The sequence below is a fragment of the Vicia villosa genome, unplaced genomic scaffold (assembly GCF_029867415.1).
Source record: "Vicia villosa cultivar HV-30 ecotype Madison, WI unplaced genomic scaffold, Vvil1.0 scaffold8, whole genome shotgun sequence".
Taxonomy (NCBI): domain Eukaryota; kingdom Viridiplantae; phylum Streptophyta; class Magnoliopsida; order Fabales; family Fabaceae; genus Vicia; species Vicia villosa.
In genome coordinates, this window is record NW_026706811.1 from 2,076,237 (window position 1) to 2,083,858 (window position 7,622).

At 40.2% G+C, this 7,622-nt stretch overlaps 1 non-coding gene across 1 annotated transcript; it reads right to left on the reverse strand.

Moving 5' to 3' along the window:
• Positions 1–494: 494 nt before the first annotated feature.
• LOC131643279 (small nucleolar RNA R71) lies at positions 495–601 on the reverse strand. Its single transcript, XR_009296167.1, has one exon. It is a non-coding gene; the product is annotated as a small nucleolar RNA R71 (small nucleolar RNA).
• Positions 602–7,622: the final 7,021 nt, after the last annotated feature.

Below are 7,622 nucleotides of genomic sequence, written 5' to 3' on the forward strand. Positions count from 1 at the left end.
TCGAACGTTTCATTAACGTCAAACGTCGAGCTCGCAATCTTCCCGAAGTAGCAGAAATTCCGATTAATCAGGAATTGATTTTTACTGATCAAATCAATCAAATTACCCCGAAGTTAGAGATGGCTGCTATTCGTCCTCTTAGAGACTATGCCGCTCCTTCGCGCGCTGAACCGCATTCAAGCATCGCACCACCTGCGATTGAAGCGAACAATTTCGAACTAAAACCTTCACTGGTCCAAGCTGTTCAACAGAATCAATTCTCTGGAAGCCCTGTAGACGACCCCAATCTCCATTTATCCGTGTTCGTGCAATACGCCGACACTATCAAAGCCAACAACGTTAGTTCCGAAGCTATTCGATTACGCCTTTTCCCTTTCTCCTTGAGAGATAGAGCGAGAGCGTGGCTTCAATCCCTGCCTTCCAATTCCATAACTACGTGGGACGAATTGAAGAGAGTATTCTTAGCGAGATATTTTCCGCCTAGCAAAACTGCTATGCTTAGAGGTCAAATCAACGGATTTACCCAGAAAGATAACGAATCACTCTTCGAAGCTTGGGAACGTTACAAGGACATGCTTAGAATAAGCCCTCATCATGGACTCGAACCATGGCTGATCATCCATACTTTCTATGGTGGTCTCCTATATAACACTAAAATGACTATAGATGCCGCTGCTGGCGGAGCATTAATGGACAAACCCCATGATGAAGCATACAAACTCATAGAGAACATGGCACAAAACCATTACCAATGGGGTGGAGAACGAGCTGCTCTAGAGAAAGCACAAACCAAAGGAGGAATGTACGAAATAAGTGGTATAGACCGCGTTAACGCTAAAGTAGACGCTTTAACTCAAAAGATCGAGAATTTAACCATCACTCCTTCAGCCACCGCTGCCGCTGTAGCACCTAACTGCGAGAATTTAACCATCACTCCTTCAGCCACCGCTGCCGCTGTAGCACCTAACTGCGAGATTTGTGGATTGACTGGGCATGTAGTTGCTGAATGCCAACTCTTGACTGGAGTCCCATCTGATCAAGTAAATTACGCTCAAGGAAACCCTTATTCTAACACGTACAACCCTGGATGGAAAAACCACCCGAACTTTTCTTATAAGAACAACAATGCGTTGTACGCGCCTGGACAAGCACCTGCTGTACCACCTGGCTACCAAAAAGCGCCTGTAGCTGCTCAAAACACCCCTAGGAAGTCGAACCTAGAAATCATGATGAAGAACTTCATAGCTTCCCAACAACAAACCAATAAAGACTTCCTGAATCAAAACATCCACAATAGCGAGCAACTAAAACAACTATCGAACAAAGTAGATGCTTTAGCTACGCATAACAAAATGTTAGAAACTCAAATCTCACAAGTGGCTCAACAACAAGCACCTACTGCTGCCCCTGCTGGCACGTTTCCTGCTCAACCACAACCTAATCCTAAAGGACATGCGAACGCGATAACACTACGAAGTGGAACGAATTACGACGGACCCATAGATCCTAGAACCCAAAACGTACCCATGTCACAACAAGAGCCAAAGGAAACCCAAAAGAAAACAACTGATGAACAAACTGCTAAGACTGATGAGAACAATAACGAAGTGGAACCCGAAAAGGAGAAACCTTATGTTCCACCACCACCTTATAAGCCACCAATTCCTTACCCTCAGAGATTAGCTAAATCAAAAACCGAAGCGCAATTTAAAAGATTTGTAGAACTTCTGAAGCAATTAAACATAACCATACCATTCACAGAAGCCATAACTGAAATGCCTTCGTACGCTAAGTTCTTAAAAGAAATCTTATCGAACAAAAAGAAACTCGAGGATAACGAAACTATAACGCTTACCGCTGAATGTAGCGCTATCATCCAAAATAACATGCCTCCAAAACTGAAAGACCCTGGTAGTTTCTCTATACCCTGCGTAATAGGTAAAACCATTATAGAGAAAGCCTTGTGCGATTTAGGAGCTAGTGTTAGTTTGATGCCTCTCTCAACCTGTAAGAAACTAAATCTAGGCGAGCTTAAAGCAACGAGAATGTCTCTTCAACTAGCAGACCGTTCAGTAAAATATCCTGTAGGAATGTTAGAGAATATCCCTGTCCGTGTAGGTCAATTCTACATCCCAACTGACTTCATCATTATGGATATCCAAGAAGATTCTAACATCCCAATCATATTAGGAAGACCATTCTTAGCAACCGCTGGTGCAATTATAGACGTAAAACGAGGAAAGCTTACTTTTGAAGTAGGAGAAGAGAAAATAGAATTTATACTTTCCCAATTCCTAAAAGCACCTTCTATAATTGACACATGCTGTTCTGCTGACATAATCGACGAGTGTGTTCATGAAATAAAATCCGAACCAAATACGGAAACCGACATCCTAAGAATTCCTATGCCGCCAATTTTTGAAGATGACAACTGGCGTGAGGAATATCAAGATAACCATCTGAGTGAATGCTTAGCTTTAACTCCTGATCCTATACCTGGACCTAAGAAACCTGCTATAGAGCTGAAGACACTTCCTACCGATCTTAGATATGAGTTTCTAGACGAAGAACTAAACCGACCAGTTATAGTGAACGCCAACTTAGGACGAAGCGAGACTGAAAAATTACTTAATGTCCTAAGAAAATACCCTACCGCTTTAGGATACAACATATCAGATCTGAAAGGTATAAGCCCTTCTCTGTGTATGCACCGCATTATGCTCGAAGACGATAGTAAAACCTCTAGGGAACATCAAAGGCGAATAAATCCTATTATGAGCGATGTGGTTAAAAAGGAAATCCAAAAACTGCTAGAAGCTGGAATAATATATCCTATATCCGATAGTAAATGGGTTAGTCCTGTTCACGTCGTACCAAAGAAAGGAGGAGTCACTGTAATCACTAATGCAAAAGGAGAATCTGTAGCAAAACGCACCCAAACTGGATGGAGAATGTGCATTGACTATAGGAAGCTAAACAAAGCTACCCGAAAAGACCATTTCCCTTTACCTTTCATAGATCAAATGCTTGAACGCCTAGCTAAACACTCCCATTTTTGTTATCTGGATGGATACTCCGGATTTTTCCAAATTCCTATCCACCCTGACGACCAAGAGAAGACCACATTTACCTGTCCTTATGGTACATTCGCCTATAGACGAATGCCTTTTGGACTTTGCAATGCACCCGCGACCTTCCAAAGATGCATGATGGCAATATTTGCCGACTTCCTAGATGGAATAATGGAGGTCTTTATGGACGACTTCTCTGTCTGTGGAGGAAGTTTTGAAACATGTTTAGCGAACCTTGAGCTGGTACTTAAACGATGCGTAAGCGTAAACCTAGTCCTTAATTGGGAAAAATGCCATTTCATGGTTCGACAAGGAATTGTACTTGGACACATCGTATCTGATAGAGGGATCGAAGTTGATAAAGCAAAAATTGAAATTATAGAAAACCTTCAACCTCCCAAAACCGTTAGAGAAATAAGAAGTTTTCTAGGACACGCTGGTTTTTACCGACGCTTCATTAAGGATTTCTCTAAAATAACCAAACCCTTAACTGAATTACTCATGAAAGACGCCGAATTTATTTTCACTGATAAATGCACTGAAGCATTTCAAACACTTAAACGAGCATTAATCTCTGCGCCAATTATGCAACCTCCCGACTGGAATGAGCCTTTCGAAATAATGTGTGACGCAAGTGATTATGCTGTAGGAGCTGTTCTAGGACAAAGAAAGGATAAGAAACTACATGTCATATATTATGCAAGTAGAACCCTAGACGAAGCTCAAATGAATTATGCCACGACAGAAAAAGAATTATTAGCTGTCGTATTCGCATTAGACAAGTTCCGTTCTTACCTGGTAGGAGCCAAAATAATCATATACACTGATCACGCCGCCATTAGGTACCTCCTAACCAAAAAGGACGCCAAACCAAGACTTTTGAGATGGATCTTGTTACTACAAGAGTTCGACCTGGAAATTAAAGATAAAAAGGGCACTGAAAACGTCGTAGCAGATCATCTCTCTCGATTGGAAAATCTAAAACCCGAAGAAGTACCAATTGACGACGATTTCCCTTATGAAAGACTCATCGCTCAATTTGAAGCAAATGAATTTGAACCATACCATCCAAACACCGAAACCAACATATTAGCTGAAATAGCTGTAGCCCGATCTAACACACCTTGGTATGCAGATTTCGTAAACTACCTAGCTGCTGGTGTGCTGCCTCCTGATTTAAGTTATCAACAGAAGAAGAAATTCTTCCATGACCTAAAACATTACTATTGGGACGACCCACTCTTGTTCAAAAGAGGCCCCGATGGAATCTTTAGACGTTGTGTACCCGAAGAAGAAATAGGAAGCATAATCACACACTGCCATTCTGCACCGTGTGGAGGACACCATAGCACATCTAGAACCTGCGCCAAAATCCTTCAATCTGGACTTTTCTGGCCTAACCTGTGGAAAGACGTTTACTTTGCTGTAATAAAATGTGATAGATGCCAACGAACCGGAAATATTTCGAGACGTGATGAAATGCCTCAAAAAGGCATTCTTGAAGTAGAAATATTTGACGTCTGGGGGATAGACTTTATGGGTCCATTTCCATCGTCGTTTGGAAATCAATATATACTCGTAGCCGTCGACTATGTTTCAAAATGGATAGAAGCTATCGCCTCTCCTACAAACGATACACGAGTCGTCACTAAACTCTTTAAAAACGTCATCTTTCCTAGGTTCGGAGTACCAAGATTGGTAATTAGTGATGGTGGTTCCCATTTCATTTCAAGAATACTTGAGAAACTCCTTCGAAAATATGGAGTGAATCATCGAATAGCCACACCATACCATCCACAAACAAGCGGTCAAGTAGAAGTATCTAACCGCGAAATAAAACAAATATTGGAGAAAACTGTTGCTATATCGAGGAAAGATTGGTCAACCAAGCTAAACGAAGCTTTATGGGCTTATAGGACAGCTTTCAAAACTCCAATAGGAACTACCCCATTCAAACTCGTTTATGGAAAATCATGCCACCTACCGGTAGAGTTAGAACATAAAGCCTACTGGGCTATTAAGAACTTAAACCTAAACTACACTGCCGCTGGCGAGAAACGACTTCTAGACATAAACGAATTAGAAGAACTTAGACAAGACGCTTACGAAAACGCCAAAATCTATAAAGAGCGAACAAAAAAATGGCACGACAAGCGTATATCTAGGAAAAATTTTAGCATAGGCGATAAAGTGCTTTTATTTAATTCTAGACTAAAATTATTTCCTGGCAAGTTACGATCTAGATGGTCTGGCCCTTTCGAAATAACTAACATATTTCCGAGTGGAGCTATAGAAATCAAAGGAGAAACCGTCAAACCTTTTGTCGTAAATGGGCAACGTCTTAAGTATTACCATCATCTCGAATACGATGAAAACATCGAAATTTTTAAACTTGACGAACTGCCCGCTCTTTCGAAAAAATAGTTTTCTATTTTAAAATCGTCGAGCTTACGACATTAAACAAAGCGCTTGGTGGGAGACAACCCACATTTATTTATTCTTTTTATTTTTATTTTATTTTATTTTTAAAAAAAAAATTTAATTTTTAATTTTCATTTAACTATTCTATTTTTAATTATTCTAGATTTTAATTTTCTTATTATTTTTCATACATCTTATAATAACTATTATAATTATAGCCGCTTTCTTCATTCGAGAAAATACTTCCTTTTTATAATTATAATTATTATTATAACTTGTTTTATTTAATTTTATTTTTAAAATTAACACTAGCCTAGTTCTAACTTAATCTCAATATTTTCAACTTCTAGGTTTTTCATTTAACTACTAACTACGATGCAAGAAGTTGACAATATGGAAGTTGTGTTCCGTGGTAGAGGACAAGAAGCAAGATTTAACAAGCTGGCTGAAAGACACATGGAGTTGACTTGCTATCCTCACCAACCAACTATGGTGAAGCTTGGTATCGAAGAAAGCATCTTACACCTGCTTAACCAAATCGGTTGGACTGGTTCTCACTTGTTCCGCAAGTTTAGCACTTATCGGAAGCTCACCCTGGAATTCTTGAGCTCCCTGACCTATCTTCCAAACTGTGGACAAGGGCTGAAAAAAGGAGTTATTCTCTTTAGACTCTTTGGTATGGAGTTTAATTTCTGCATCCGAGACTTTGCTGAAATGTTAGAACTACCTCATGGACCTGATGCATACGCCCAAGTAGCTGAAGAAAATATTCCATACTGGGAGTTGGAAAAATACTGGGGCAAGATCACTGGAAACGACAACCCTGAAGAGAATGAATTTCAATCTGAGAATATCCACAATCCTGCTTTCCGCTACTTTCACAAGATCCTTGCTCACTATATTTGTGGAAAGCCTGATAATGTCACTGAAGTTACTAGAGAAGAGTTGTTCATCATGTTTTGTACATCTCAGAATCGCCCGGTCAATGCCATCGCATTCATGCTAACAAACTTCGAGCGCATCACGCAAGACGAAGTTTCACCCATTAGGATCGGCGGATTCGTCACTATGATTGCTAATGCCATAGGAATGAGAGTGCCTTTGCTTAGATTGACACCTTTTGGTACCCATACCTCTATGGACATCAATTTCTGCTTTAATCGAGGTATCATCGGTAACCTTGGACCTGATCGTTTTGAATTGCTCATTGACAACAAAGTTTGGTATCAGTTCACCTTACCGAGTCCTAGGACGAGTGTGCACAACCCTACCAACTGGCTTTACTATGGTCAGATTCCTGAGAGAGAGCCATCACCTGAAACTCCTCAAGCTTATGAACATTTTGATGAGGAAATGCCTGCATCTGAATCTGAACCTGAAACACCTCCTGGTTATTATGAACCTCTTCCTGTTGATGAACCCATTCCTGATTACGAACCTCTTCCTATTGATGAACCTATATCTGAGTATGAGCCTGAAACTCGTTCTGAAAATTCTGTTGATGACTACACTGTTGATATGACTAATGTCGAGGTCGAGCAACAACAACCCGCTACATCTACCGCATCGGTGAATCAAAGAATGCCTACTCTGAATACGCACGAGCAAGCCATCACTGCGCTACAACAAGATGTACAACATGTGCGCAACGAGCTACACACTTTGCAAATGCATTTCTTCGATTTTATCGACACCGTAAATGCTCAGTTCGACGAAGTTTTCAAACACATTCAGTCTAATCAGAACAACAATAGACGTGGCTAGATGTTACCGTATTAGACTATTAGATTTTATTTCTAGTTTTAGCAATTTCTTTTCCTAGTTTAGATTTTCATTTTTCTGCACTTTTACATTCTGCTTATGTTAACACTCAGTACTGGTTTAATATTCAATGCAAATTTCTTTTGATTACTGTTACTGTGTTATGTTACACTGCTATTGACTGCTATATATATACTTCCCTATAATTTTTTTGCTGTTAATAGTATTAAAATCCGACACTGTTATGACCTGATGGACAATATTAATGGTATCTGTCAGCACTGTCTGGTCACTTGCATGCGTGACCCACCTGCCTACAACAGGAGACGCACGTCTCCATCTGTGTGGGGCCAGCTGACACGAACCAAA